Below are 14,679 nucleotides of genomic sequence, written 5' to 3'. Positions count from 1 at the left end.
CAGTCCCTAATCAGCTTGTTCTTCTCAGAGGGATAAGGTTCCTTTGCCGTTTGACCCATGTTGGAGCCAACCGTCCTCTAGTTTATCAAGTCCTTTATCTCCCCCTTGAAACTAGTCATGAATTTCATGAGTTCGTCTCGAGTGATGGGGGCTGTATTTTCTGCCGCTTGGTGCTGTCCAGACGGCTATCCGGATGATTTACTAGGACCAGCTTGATTATCGCCCCGTTTCGTTCTTTCCTTGTAGCGGGTGCTCCTGGTTTTGAGTGACCCATCAGCTGCCACATACGTTTCGACTTCAAAGTCGTCATTAGTGTCATGGTCCGAATAGACCTCAAATTCGGCCGTAGGCCATTTTCGATTAGGAGGCGATATAGACTCATGTGAAGCCATCTTAGAAGTACTCTCCCCACAGACGACGCTAAATGTTTCGGGGTTTTCTGTGTCCCACAGGAGAGTTACAACACCAAGACTGGATTCCGAGCGCCTGTACCTGCAAAACAATGGAGACTTCGGTTGGGTGGAGTTCCGCCTCCGATGATCAAGTTAGAACGTGTTCGGAAGATGTAAAACGTGCGGAAAGTAAAATAGTATCTTCTCGGATTCCGAGATTGAGAATATTCTCTGAGGTGAGAGTTAATTATCTGCAATCATTAACTGCTCTGATTTGTTCGTGTTCAATGGAATGTGAATCCTGCCCCGAGGTGGGAATATCTCCTTATTTATTGGGTCTTGGGATGCGTGTCGTTATCCTAGTTTACATAAACCTAGGAATGTTGGGCTATCTCGGGTTTTGGGCCTTGAAGACCGTCTTTTTCCCAATCATTGGGATGCCACGTGTAAGCAGAGGAAAGGTTCATTTTGAACTCTCTTAGGGTGACACGTGTCACCATCTTATTGGGCCACGTGGCCTTGGGGTAGTTTTACCCAAAACAAACCTGTTAATTAAGAGTTAGGATTAAAATTGACATAGGTAAGTCGTTTCAAGAGTGTTTCTCTATGTGCTTGTTATGCTTTTTATTTTTATGTGACTAACTTTGAGTTCGGGGATAATATGTAATACCCCTAGAATTTTAGTATTCTATCTACTTATATAAGAAAAGTTTTGTATAAATTTATTTTCGGTAATTTATAAAGTAATTTATTTTTCTTCAAACTCAAAGTTTTGGGGATGAAACTTGTTTTAAAGAGGGTAGATTGTAATATCCTAAATTTTTTTAACTTTAAGTTGTAAGGATGAAACTTGTTTTTAAAGAGGGTAGATTGTAATACCCGTATATTTTATAAATAAAATAAAATTTTTGGTTATCTTTAATGTATAACTTTATACGGATTAAATGATAAAAATTTTATAAATTTATTTTATTTATAATAGAACTCTAAAGTTTAGAGGTATCTTAAGCCTTACAAAAAAAAAAAATTTATCTAATTCTTTACAGAGTATCGAGTGCAAGTGTGAGCCGAATATACCTTTTACTCTTCTTATTGATTTAGTTTGGGTATATGCGTGAATCAAGCAAGCTGCTCTTGATATTTCTTTAAATTGATCTTCCCTTTCCACCTCATCATGAATTCATGCTCACAATTAAAACTCCAAGTATCATTTATTCATTCTCACGACTATGATGATATGTATATCTATTTGTATTTTTTATCATTTCGTCAATCAAACACACCATGTTTTGGCTTTTCGAAAGGTAATCACACTCTATCAATTCTTTGGAGTCGTATGTTTAATTTATATACTTTTGTCGAGTAATCACATGAATCTTAATCTTTGGAGTTGTTTAATTATAAATTATTGTTTGTATTGATTGTACAGCGTATTATTGTGTATAAATTTTATGATTTGTTATTTGTATGATAAAGATTTAAATATACTCGTATGTGATTAGTGTGTCGTATCTTGTATTATATGATTTAATTGCCGCATCGATTGATTATGTTATTTATGCTAGTGTAACACCCTAGAAATTCCTTTCCTTTAAAATACTAGTTTTGCTCTTTTTAAATACCAAATAGGAAATTCTAAGACATTATTGCCACCGTGAAAAACGGCTAAGGCAACTACCAAAGACACACACCGGAAGACTCTCTTTAAAACCATTCAAAACAAGTCAACTTAAAAAGTCAAACCAAATGAAAGTAAAGTCAACCAAAGTCAAACAAAGTCAACCTACAACTTGGAACCATTGTAGGCCCTTAATAAAACCGAGATAAAACATTTTGAAAACCTTTGCGATAGTCTCACAAGAAAAATATATAATAATTAAAGCAATAAACCACATCATATCTTTATGGAAACTAAATATGATTCGCTCTTCACTCATGACCATCATGAATATGCTTCCACACCTGAAAAGCTTCTCTTTACTTTGTCCCCACTACTCGCCATTAGAAATGGGTCGTCGTATGGCCAAGATAAAGACAAGGCCAAACAAACATACAACACACAATCAGCAATGCTGAGTACATAAGTGTAAACAGTACACACTAACATGCTTTCATCCTACCATCACACAATTTACCTTGTTGCACCTGTTTACAAGCATACAACATACCACACAACCAACTAACAAATCACTAGATTATATATTTAGCTTGATCACACATCAAATGGGTTTCACCCTAACTTGCCCCAATAAAGCTAATCGTGCCAATATAAAAGAACCACTCGTAAGTGGCGGAATTCCTACGCATAATAAAAAGGAATATATAGTGTCCTGTACTCCCAGTAGAAGTTATGGTCAAATATAAAGTCGCATAACTCCCCCCATATGTTCATACTCGAGGTATATACATTCTAAGAGTTTTGGCGTGTAATCTCTTTCACTTTACGTTGTTTTCAAATTTTAGACTTGGTGATGACTCTCAAACCATCATACAATCAATCATAATAATTCACCCAAGCAATCAAACATACCAATTTAATTCTTGAATAATTAGTGACCACATAAATTAAATGTTGAATCCTTTTTAAACTACCTCGGCGTTAAATGACACCTTAAACGCATAATGCGCCACAAATCCTATCCCTCGGTGTTTAAAACACCTTAAGTGCACTTAGGCACAAAAATATAATTTAATTCTCGTGTACATAGATACTTAAATAGCTCTTTTCCCATGCTTATAGCATCAATAAAAATCGAAACCATAACAAAATTCCCTTGTAATATTCCAAACTAAATTAAACATTTAGTTTAATTAAACATGCTCTCAATCATGCCAATAATAAAAATGTGGTTCATATTCAACATGCGAACATAATTAATTCCAATCATCAATTCACCATAAATAATCCATACTTCACAAATCAATCACCAACATCAATTCATCAACAATTCCAACCAAGACCTATCATGATACTACCTTGGAATTTTTTAAACAAAGCCTAGCATGCTTCTACACACTTAAATAATTACCAAGTACGTGAACGTACCTTGAATATGATCTCAAAATCTCCACGACTACACAAAATTCACTTGGAAATCTCCTACAACCCAAAATTACAAAGAGACTGTAGGGTTTCGTAGAGACCCACTCTACGCCGAAAGAAACCCACCAAGACCTGCCTCGATAACTAAAGCAATTAAAGCATGCAAAACATAATTAATACATAAATAAGAGAAAGAGGGATAAATAATTATACCCTAGACGCGTGCTTCGCTCGCTAAAAAGAGCTCTTACTTGAACCCCGCAAACGCAAGGTCTCCGACGGCTCGTACCCTCGAACCCGACCCGATCGGCCCAAGCCCCGAAGGTTAGTCAGGGCCCGACCTAAAAAGATTGGAGTTTTACGAACTTTAGGTATTCTCAACAATGGAGATGCCTATATAGTTCCACTCAAGTGTGTGTTCTCAAAATCCCAACCAAGTGGGTATTTATAGAGAATGGGGACTTGAATCCCATTTCATGATTAATGTGGGAACATGTGCAATTGCACTAATTTATTTAATTCCAAAATAAATTATTTAGCAAATGCAATCACATGGCAACAAGTGGCAAGAGGAGAGAATGGGTTAGGTGAGGACCATATCCCATGGGGGGGACCATTGCCTTGCTCCCCAACGCATGGCTCTAAGCCTTGGTCCCCACTCTCCTCAAAACCGCCTCAAGCAAAGAGGTGAGCTGGCTGGCAGCCTTGGTGGCCAGCATGCACTGCCAGGCTGTGCGCAGCTAGCATGGCTAGCACGCACCAGCCAGCACAAACTAGCACATGCGTGCTGCTAACGAGCCACGCATGCTGCTCGCTGCTGGGCGCTGGGCGATGCCTGGCATGGTGCTGCTGTGCGAGGCTGCTAGCATGCTGCTCGCTGCATGCTGCGATGCCATGCACGCACACGCACACACGCATAGCCTAGCGATGGTGTTGTGCTATGTGTAGGCTGTGCGATGGCTTGCGATAACACCTAGGTACGCAAGCACGCATGTTGCGGTGGTGTTGTGTCATGCGAAGGCACGTACACACGCAAGCACGCTGCTGCAATTTTTGGGTAATTAAAAATTAATTTAAAACCCCTACTTTTATTCCCAAATTAATGGGTAATTAAAAATCTTTCAAGAAACCACAATTCTAACCTTTATATAAAAATTTCAGCTTGGTAAAAACAAATAAAATTGCTGTAATTATGGTTAGAAACATCTAATTTAATAGTTTCAATCACCTACAATCAATTTCCATCAATATACATTAATTTAGAAACCTAGGGTTTTCAATTTGGGATTTTAATTCAAAAACTAAATCTGAAAAATTATATACAAATTAATCATAATCAAACATCATAAAAAAACCATCACACAATCCAAAATAATAATTGGAATCAAGGCTAGAATAATTTAAAACAAAAGAAGAGTTTTTTTTTTCTTTTTTTTTAAACCGCACGCATAAGGGGAGGGAGGACGGCCGTTGCCGCCTGCCACTGGCTACTACCGCCGGCGAGTGTTGTGGTGGCTGACCGGTTATGGTGGTGGCAGCTGGCCACCCGTGCATGGTGTGTGTTGTGTGTTGTGTGATTTGAGAAGAGGGGAGGGGAAAAATTAAAGGAGAGAGAAAAATAAGAGGAGAGAGAGAGAGTTTTACCTTTGGGTATTATCCACCTTGGGCAAAATCTAACTTACTCATGAGATGGGTATTTATACCCTCTCTCTAAAACCCTCCAAATCTTAAATTCCCTTTCTACCCTTAATGATCCCTTCTTCTATTCAAACTGTCATTTGACTTTTTTTAAATACCATTGACTTTAAATTTCTTTTATAAAATAGTATGCCCCAAAGTTTCTAAATAATAAAATAAAATATTTTCAAAGCAATTAAATAAATAAAAATGGATCTTTAATTAAAATTATTCTTTTTAAATTAATAAAATACCATAAATAATTCATTTTAAATTATTTAAATGCTTCATAAAATAATGATTTAAATTAATATATGTACAAAAATACGGATTATTACAGCTAGGGATTTTAATGTTGTGGCTCTAGGGAGTATATTATTTGAGGTTTTAGGGTTACTAATATTATATTGGGTTGAGATTTAATTATATTTGGTATTAGTATTATTGCACTGCGAGAGTTGAGTTTAATGATACAGTACGTCATCAATAACTATATACTAAAAGACACACCACCAATGATACGTGTAATTGTCTGGTGTGTACTTTGTTTTTTTTGTTTTTTTTGTTTTTGTTTTTGTATTTTTTTTAATATCTATAAATAAATTTGTTACTTTTTAGGCAATGATAACTTAACTTAAATGACACCATTTTAATTTGAAAGAAAAATATATTTTTCATGTAATATCTTATTATTAAATCCTTATATTTTAACTAATGATTTTATTAAAAAATAGTTGTATCATATTAATTAACAGTATTATTTTCTGATTAAGAAAGTGTTACTTCATTTTTTATTTGAGTTGCCAAATTTTTGTTTCCAATATGTTTTATAATATTTTATTTTTTGTATTTCTTTCCCTTATTTTCTAATAATTAAAATTTATATTAACATTAATCGTCTATCGACCAATAGCTATCTAAACCATATTACAGATATACTTCATATATACTACAAATGATATCTAACCATTTTTCTAGTAAAATTTAATCCAATAAAAATTCTTTTTTTAGTATATTTTTTTGTCCTTTTTTTTACAAAAATAAAAATCAAATAAATATAACATATACATCATAAATGTGCTTAATTTTATTATAAATCACATATAAGCACTTCATGAATGTGCTTAATTTTATTTATAAACCACATACAAGCATTGATCCAAGTGTTGTATATGTACAGTGCAAAATCTAAACGTTTTGGAGCACTTAAAATAATGGAGGGACTAAGGGAGAAATATAATATATTTTAAGTGCGTTACTTTAACTTTGCAATATTATATTTGTACAAATTTTGACTAAGTAACATTAAAGTGGGGGATAGATAAAGTTGTTGAAGCTTCTCTCCAAAAAATTAATACGAGTAATATATAAATGTGACTTTATTATGTAAATGTTATTGAATTAGTCGTGTATATTATCATAATTTTTTTTTTAAAAATGTTTTTATTAATAAACTTAAAAGATGTTGGTACTCAAAGTGGTGCATTGGTAGAAAGTGTGTGTTGTTTAATGTTATTTAAGATAATTATATAACTTTAAAATAACCGTTGCATGGCACGGGATCTAAACTAGTGTTATATTATTTGGGAACCCGTGCCATTATTGAGATATTGTTTATGAATCTGTGAATGAGTATTTGATCGATGAATGAGATCAAACGGTGTTGAAAATTATTATTTTGTTCTTGGTTTGAGGCTCGATGTTAATTACCTTGGTCCTTTGGCATGTTGGTAAGGTGATGATAATCATGAGTTAAGAATGAGGTACAATCTTTATTTATTCATTTTTCTATGGTCCCCTACAATGGGATTTGAATCCATATGTTGGTCATGGTTAGAGGTGTTTTCTAGTTATTGAGAGTATTCAAATTTTTATACTTGTTGGTTTGTTATTCGAATTACCCATGTCTAAGACTAGGTATAAAACAAAGAGCGTGGCACACTTATTGGTTATATGAGTTAATTGAGTAAAGGACTGTATTATTATACGAGGTTGAGTTGACAAAGGTTATTTTCAGTGTACAATGTAGTTTTAAACTACATTGTTTAAGTGAGCTAGTAATGTTAATTATTCCATAATTCTTTGTATTTTGATTTGCTGACGTGTGTGTTGTTTTTTGTTGTGGTACTTGTGTTTGCGACCATGTCTTTTTCTTATGGTGGCCCTGTGACAATCTATTTTGAAATTTGTCCTTAATGGTGAGCAGTCAAGATTATTTAAGCAGCTTGATCAAGTGTATCGTAGCTAAAGGAGCTCACATGTTTCGATTAGTATGCTATAATTATTCGGATTTTGTAAGCCTTAGCACTTGAAAAATTATTGAGTGTGGCGATAACACCTCCGATTTAGGTGTATGCATGCTTCCGCAATTTTATTTAATGGTTGTTTATTTATTTCTTTAACTCTTATTTATTATTAGTTAGTAAATTGGAGGTGTTACACTAGGTCCAATCCTATTAGGACAATTGTACAGAAGTTTATTTAGATGTAGGGAAGCTCTTAACGAAGGCCAGAGCTTAGAGAATATTGGTGGACCTCTATGGTTGGTCACCTACTAGGGTCATCTCTACAATACTTTGTGTATGTAGAAGACCGAGGAAGAGATAAAGAACGAGATGGCGGCTGAAAAACCTTTGTATGTGTCAAAACTTGATTGTAGGGAGAAAACTTTAAAAGTAGACTGTTGTTCATATGCAGAGATATGCTTCAACTATTTTGACCACTAAAAAGTTCCTGAACCCAATCTCGTTATGCATTGTCTGTTGGAGTTAGACCCTTTTGCCTGTTAGTTGGTACATTATGAGCCGGAAGGATAATCTGGATCCTAACAGTATATGGGTTTTTTGATGCAACTCCAAAGTGGCTTAAAAAAGTAGGCATGAGGAAAACCTTTGAGGAGGATTCCCCATTTTGGTGTTCTGTGTTAGCTTCCAGGGATTTGCCTGCAGGAGAGCTAGAACACTTTGGTTTTGAAGCCTACGATCCTCAAATGGTAGCTAGACAATTTGGTTTATGCCAATCTCTTGCTATCCCCTGGATTACCACATGTAACATTCCTTCGTCCAAAATTTCATGAAGAAGATATTTGGAAGAGTGACTCCCTCACATATCCTAAAGTCATTCTGCATCCTAGGATGTTAAGTGATGTGGTTTCCTTGAGTTACCTTGAATGGTGGTATCATGGACCACTTCAAGCTCATGCTATTGAAGATGTCAAGGCACACTTTGCTTTGAGTGTTGGCAACTATAAAGGTATGAATTCCTCTAAGTGTTTCCTACACTTGCTTTTTACTTTCCACTCAAAATCTAATTTTCAAGTAAGAAGAAGATTGTTGTATCTTCGATCAAGATGAAACGCAAGTTTACTTATCATCAAATTGATCGCTCAACTAAGATTGCTGCAGAGTTCATTTATGAACCCACGACCATAGATGATTTCATTCAGAATTATCATTCATTCCCACACTGACAGAGTTGGATTGAGAAAGATTAATTCTCTTTTGACCCTAGGTTCCTTACAGAAATCAAGGAGTAATAGGCATAGGAACATCCCCATGTCAAGTCCTAGCACAAGGTCTCAATCTGCATTCAAACAAAACCAGAGCTAGAAACTACTGATATCTCTCTTACCAGTAAGTGCATTAACTCTAATTTGTCCAAGCTTCTTGTACCTTGTTACTCACTATGATTTCCTTCATGTCAGGTTTGGCTCCCACCACTAAAAAAAACGAAAGTTTATATAATTTGTCCAAGCTTCTTGTACCCTGTTTTGATTGACAGTGATGAAGAAATGCTGGGGAACACAACAAACATTCCAGATCTCTTAGAGAAAATTGCTGCTTCAAGCCTGATGTCATTAGAGTAATCACCACCTCGTGATCATATACCTTCCCCTCCGACGAGTCAAGGTCCTGACAAGAAGAAGATAAAAGGCGATGATGGCCCAATTAAGGACTAGAGTGCTGTTTTAGACAAACAGCAATAGGGAAAATTTTCATCATCTTGTGGTGAACCACAAGCATCTAGCGGTGAACCAAAAGCTGAAAGGAATGGTGTCCTTCGAACAAGTGTATTATTCCGATAGAGGGTTCAGAACTAATTAAGAAAGCTAATTATTCAGTGAGGTCAAATGATCGGAATGCCTAGCTAGAGGCCACTTTCGATCAGTAATATTAATGTATAATTAATACTACTGCTTGCTCTTGACTGAACCATTTGGGTCACACCCAATCGTGTAACCGAACCAAGGCGATGAATTAATCCGGAGGATTAAATAAGTCGATAGAGATTTACGAACCAAGACGTCGAATTTCGAGCTTAGAGCGTCGAAGCCGAGTGTCGAACGTCGAGTCAATTTACGTCATTGACGAGACAAGAAATCAGTCAAACAAAAAGTCAACGCGCGCGAAAATCCTAGCCTCACAATGGCCTAGCCATACGAGGGCTAGGTGGGCTAGCATGACTAGCCGAGGTCCTTGCCGCAAAGGCACGGCTTGGCCGCAAGCCCAACATGCATCGCATGCCTTGGCTGGGCGAGCTGGCTAAGCAGCCATGCGGGCAAGGCAGGCCAACATGGCCGAGCGTGCATTCGGGTATGGCGTGCCAGTAAGGCCAGCAGCAAGCAAGACGTGTTGGGCCTCGCTGGCATATGCAACGCCTAGCGCAGCAGCCCGCATTGCGTGCGAGGCTTGCTGGCTGGGCCGCGTGTGTAGGTGGATTGTCTGGCAGGCCCAGCCGAGCACCAAGCCGCCAGCTGGCCGTAGCTCATTGGACCCAGTTTGGGAATTGTCTTGCATGGGAGCAAGGAGTCCATGTGGTCCTCACCTACTCTTGCTCTCCTTATAACATTTGTTGTTTGCTAATTGAATTGTTATTTTAATTTAATTTGGAATTAAATTAATTCATTCATTTTCACATTTCAACAACTTTCTCAAATGGAAAGTTGATGGAAACTTTTGGGAACATTTCCCTATAAATACACACCTTGGCTAATGGGATTTCTCACTTGAGTAGAACTCAAAAGGAATCTCCTAAAGTGTGAGAAAGCCTTAAGTTTGTAAGACTTTAGTAATTCTTGTCTAGCCTCATCTAAGCTACGGGGTAGGGGCCGGTTCGGTGTTCGAGGGTGTGAAAAGTTGGAGGTCTTGCATTTGCGAGTTACGAGCGAAACACGCGTCAAGGGTGAGCTTCTTTCTCTCTTTTCTCGTTATGTGTTTATATTTTCCTTAATTGCATGCTATTTTGTTATGTTGTAATTATTATGCATGCGATCCTTTTTGCAGGTTATGTTTCCGCGCGGTCGCAAAACCCTACAGTGGTATAAGTAGGGGTGTACACCGGTCCAAAACCGGACCGGACCTGGACCGGACCTGTTTGGACCGGGGACCTGTTTTGTGATTTTTAGACCTATTGCATAATTTAATAATTACATACAAACCAAAATTATCAATTACAAAACTACATAAAGTCTATAAAGTCCCGATTCTCAAACACCAAAAATACAAATGAGTCCACCGAAAATACAAATAAGTCCACGAAAACTCAGTTTCAATTTTTCAGAGTTTGGTTTTCTTCTTTTTTTTTTTTTTTTTTAATTACGATTTTCCCGGGTTTCAGGTCCGGACCTGAAAACCCGAGTTTGGACCGGGTCCGGACCGGGACCGGGAACCTGGATTTTTAAGAACCGGGACCGGACCTGAATCAACAGGTCCGGGTCAGGTCCGGTCCGGTTCAGGTCGGTTCAGGTCCGGTTTCAGGTCCGGGCCAATTTTTGTACACCCCTAGGTATAAGAGCCTCTTGCATTTAATTCTTACAACTAAAAATTAATTAAGTGATTTAAAATGTATTTAAATTTTTGGATTAGCAATATAATTAGATTAGGGCTTCGTTTTTAATTGGATTAAAATCGTATAATTGCTAATTTTGGACTAAAAACCCAGATTTTGACCCAAAAATAGTGTTTTTTTGGGTGGAATCTACGTTCTAAATCATACTTTATCCACTTTGGGGTAAAAATGGCTTCCATAAGCCAAAATCCACCTAAAAAGTGTTTTTCAAAGGGTTTTGAAATGAATTTTTTTAAAATCTTTAAACCTTGATTAATTATGGCATGCAATTGTTAGATTATGTGTTTGATTATACCATTAATTTTCTGCAATTTCATTCCTTTTTAAGCATATTTATGATGTAAATTGTTTGCTTAATTTAGAGAGCTCTTAATTTCACATAAACTTGGAATTTCACATTCTTGCAAATAAATTGCTTGAAGTGTGAAAGTTTATGGTGAATATGATTTTTTGAAGCCCTTAATAATGTTAAAGATTCAATCTTTAATGGTTTACATGGTTGAATCCTAACTTGCTAAAATCCACAATGAACAAATTTTGGTTTTAATCATTTTGGAAGTTGATTAAAATCACAAATGTTCATACTTGTGCTTGAACTATTATTATTCTTCATATTGGAAGGTTGTAATATTCAAATGTGCATAAGTAAGTGTTGGATAAATTATTTCATTGGATGATTGTTATTTATTCAACTATTTTTGTCAAATCTCATTATTAATTCATTATGCAACTAGCCGACAATTTTGTTGCATCAAGTTGAGCCAAAAATTAATTAAAAGATTGGTTCTTGAATTAATTTTGGTTTGTGCACTAAAATTGAATTTAATTAAGTTATACTTGTTTAATTTCAAATTTGCTCAAATATTAGTTCTAAAATCAAATTTAGAATTAATTTTAAAGTCACACACAAATCGGAATGAAATTCCGAAGCACGAGCACAAAAATTGAAGCCTTGATCTGCGAGCACCAAGCTCAGCTAGCATGGGCTGCTAGCACAGCTCGGCATGTTTCTGCCGAGGCTTGGTGCGTGTGTGCGTGCGAGTGTGTGCAAGCTGATGCAGGGAGGGCTAGCACAAGCCGTGCGCGTGCACGCTGGTGGTCGGCAGTACCCAGCCTGCGCGCAAACGCAGTTAGGCACTGCCATGGCAAGCTCGGCTGTGCGGCGGGCGTGAGCTACTACCAGCCTAGCACCATGCGCTAGACTACGGCTGCATAGCAGCACCATGGTGCCATCGGCTAGCACGCTCCGATGGCTGGGCAGCCGCAAGGCCAGCACCTGCCTTGGCGCGCAGCTAGGGTCGTGCAACAATGCTAGTCATGGAGCCTAGCAGCCCCTAGGCTTAGCATTGGATGCTAGGCACTTGGCTCGTTTTTGGTATTTTGCATTTTTGTTAAAACAAGGCTAGGCCTCGGTTTTTCCATGTACTTGCAAAATTATTTTGACAAATTTTTTTTTTTAATCTGCTTAATTAATTTTAATTAAGTTGGATGTGGAATTTAGTGGGAGCTTCATTAATCGTTTTGAGCTTTATTAAGCCTTGTTTGTGCTTTTGTTATTGCGTTAGTTCACATAACCGGATAAACAACTTGACTAGTTTTAATTAGGCGTGTTAATCAGATTAACCACCTAAGTTAGTAACTAGTATGCGCTTGATTTGATACAATGTTTTGTATTGCTGTTTGAATTATTTGTAAAATGCATGGGCCATTCACTTTAGAAGTGAATGGATGGATGGAATAATGTTGATGTTCTAATGCAGGTTTTACAAAATGGCAACTAGTATGGCCCGGCTAGGATAGTAAATACGGACTGCATTCCGTTTTGTAGTTTTGTAAATCTAAATAAGGACTACGCGCCGTTAAGTATTTTTTGTACTTAAGCTGTTTAGATTAGTCTTAGTTTTTCTAGTAGTTGCATAATTGGTGGTCATGTCTCAAGACGACGTTTCTAAGAAGACGAAGCCAAAAAGAATCAATGAAGGCCTTTGAAGATTGGATGGTTCAAGTTTCAAGGGGTTCATGCTAGTTTTCCAATGCATCTTTATTTATGCCTTACATATTTTACTTATATATATATAATTGCGATATCAGATGCATGTTTAGGATTTCGAATGTTGAATTATTAGTTTAGTTCACTTAAATCAACCAGCATAGAAACCCTAGGTCCCTATAAAATTGAGTTAAAATTTACCATTCCAAAATAACACTTACCGAAACTTTAAAAGTAGGTAATGGGATATACTAAAGCAAGGCATTACCACTTTCCTAGAGAAGTAAGGTATACTAGGTATACACGTTAGTTTTGGTTAAACTCAACGATATCGGTAAGAAGTCCTTAGATGTCATAGCAATTGAGATAAACGTTAAGAAACCAATAGATGCGACGTTTTATCGAACCAAGAATAGCTTAGAGCTATTAGCAATTTGACTGCTTACCTTAAAATATTAACTGTTAAGACAAGCCAAAGCGTGCTTAATCACTTTTTGATTTTTGGGGTCTTGGAATCATTTCATTCTCCCCTAAAAGGGACAAATTTTAACCGTGTGGATAAAACGCTTAATAAGATTGAAAGTTTGCATGTATGCTTTAAATTTCTTTCTTATTGGTTTATGAATGGTTTTCCATTGCAAAGTTTTTCATTTGTAGCAAGATGCCTGTAACTAACACCAAACAACAGCTAGTTTTCATTACGCTCAATTCTCGATAAGGATAAATTGAGTGGGCCAAACTTCCTTGATTGGAAAAGGAACTTGCGTATAGTTCTCTTACAAGAGCAAAAGGATTACGTCCTTGACGAGGAAATGCCCGACGCTCCCAATGAGGAGGTCACACAGGCTGCCCTAAACTGATGGCACACTGCCAATCGGGATGTCAAATGCATCATGTTGGCCACAATGTCTCCGGATCTCCAAAAAACTTTCTTTGAGAAGGAGATGACTTTTGAAATCATTTTTTAACTTCAGAACATGTTCCAAGAGCAGGCCCGAACTGAGAGGTTTGAGACCCATAGGCAAATCCTTGAGAGCAAGTTCAAGAAAGGAGAGCCCGTCAGCCCTCATGTGCTTAAAATGATTGGATTATTCGAGAACATGGAGAGGCTTGATACGGGATACTCGAACGAGATGACAATTGACATCATTCTCCACTCGTTGCACAAAGGTTATGATCAGTTCAAGATGAACTATAACATGCATAACATGGGGAAAACCCTCACCGAGCTTCACGGGATGTTGAAGCAAGCCAAACAAACGCTCAAGGATGAGGGAAAGCATGAAATGCTTATGGTCAAGAAGGGAAAGCCATTTAAGCGATCGAGCAAGAAAAAGGGCTATAAGGGGAAGGGTAAGAAGACCTCTCCGCCTAAGCCAAACGCTACCAAAAGTGACAAGAAGAAGAAGGTAGCCACTTCTCAATCCAACTCCAAATGCTTCTACTGCAAGAAGAAGGGGCATTGGTAACGGGATTGCCTCAAGTTCAAGGAGGATAAGAAGAACAACATTGTTACTTCTGGATCAGGTATATATGTTATAGACCTAAACTTTGCTAGTGATGCTTCATGGGTAAAATATGATTTAGAACGTCAATTTAACCTAAAAAAACACTATTTTTGGGTCAAAATTTGGCTACATAGTCCAAAATTAGCAATAATACGATTTTAATCCAATTAAAAACGAAGTCCTTCTAATTAGATTGTTAATCCAAAAATATAAATCCATTTG

The sequence above is a fragment of the Chenopodium quinoa genome, unplaced genomic scaffold (assembly GCF_001683475.1).
Source record: "Chenopodium quinoa cultivar QQ74 unplaced genomic scaffold, ASM168347v1, whole genome shotgun sequence".
Taxonomy (NCBI): domain Eukaryota; kingdom Viridiplantae; phylum Streptophyta; class Magnoliopsida; order Caryophyllales; family Amaranthaceae; genus Chenopodium; species Chenopodium quinoa.
Note: the sequence above shows the minus strand (reverse complement) of the source record.